Consider the following 1,538-nt stretch of genomic DNA (forward strand, 5'->3'; position numbering starts at 1 on the left):
GACTTAGCATCTTTTTAATATGACAAGATCTATTTAATATGGTTTAGCATCATTTAAATATGATTGAGCATCTTTTTAATATGACTTAGGATCTATTTAACATGACTTAGCATTTTTTAATATGTCTTAGGATCTATTTAATATGACTGCATATTTTTAATATGACTTAGTGTCTTATAGTATAGTCTTTTAATCATGACTTAGCATCTTTTTAATATGACTTAGCATCTCTTTAATATGACTTAGCATTTTTTATATGACTTAGGATCTAGTTAATATGACTTAGCATCTTTTTAATATGACAAGATCTATTTAATATGGTTTAGTATCATTTAAATATGATTGAGCATCTTTTAAATATGACTTAGGATCTATTTAATATGAATTAGGATATATTTAATATGACTTAGCATTTTTTTAAATATGACTTAAGATCTAGTTAATATGACTTAGCATCTTTTTAATATGACAAGATCTATTTAATATGGTTTAGTATCATTTAAATATGATTGAGCATCTTTTAAATATGACTTAGCATCTTTTTAATATGACTTAGGATCTATTTAATATGGCTTGGCATCATTTAAATATTATTGAGCTTTTTTTTTTTTTTACTATGACTTAGGATCAATTTAATAAGACTTAGCATTTTTTTAATATGACTTTGCGTATTTTTAATATGACTTCGCGTATTTTTCAGGTCTCTCTTCTAAATGAGTCCTCGAGGCTCAATGGGATTTACCTGTCTAAATAAAGGTTGAATGAATTAATTTTTAATATGACAGCATTTTTTATATGACTTAGCATCTTCTTACTATGACTTAGCGTCTTGTAAATATGACAGCATGTTATAACGCTGAGATTTTCCCTCGAAGGCATGACTCAGCATTGCATATTCTGATTTAGAGTCGTACACACGTGACTTAGCATCTTATTATTATGATATAATTTCATTATTCTGAGATAATCTCCAAAATATAACTCAGCAACTTACAATTATAAAAATTATCTCAAATTATGACTTAGTATAACATGATTATAAGTTACTATCTTCAAACAAGTTACCACCTCATAATTATGATTAAACATTTTATAAACACGGCTTAGCATTTCAAAATAGATGACTTCTTATTTATTTGACTTATGTCTTGTGATAATGACAGCATTTCATAATTCTGAAACACCCCCTTGAATTTATGACTTAAAATCTATAAATTACGACTTAATTTCTCGTATTATTTAGTCTTACACATATAACCTAGCATTTTATTATGACTCAACATCTTAAAATGATGAACACTCATAATTGTGACTCGTTTGTCGTTCTAAATTTGAGATCGCATTTTATTTTTACAACAATTTGCTTTGTTGAGATATGCACAAAATAATGACTTATTATCGTGAAAATGTAAGTTTCTATCTCTAAAACAGCACATCGTGATTTAGCACATTATTTTATTGACTTACCATTTAAAAAATTTAAAATACTCTATGGTTTAGTAAAACTGAATTTTTCTTTCTTTTGGCTTCTCTCTTCT

The sequence above is a fragment of the Nematolebias whitei genome, chromosome 15 (assembly GCF_014905685.2).
Source record: "Nematolebias whitei isolate Nwh7 chromosome 15, NemWhi1, whole genome shotgun sequence".
NCBI lineage: Eukaryota > Metazoa > Chordata > Actinopteri > Cyprinodontiformes > Rivulidae > Nematolebias > Nematolebias whitei.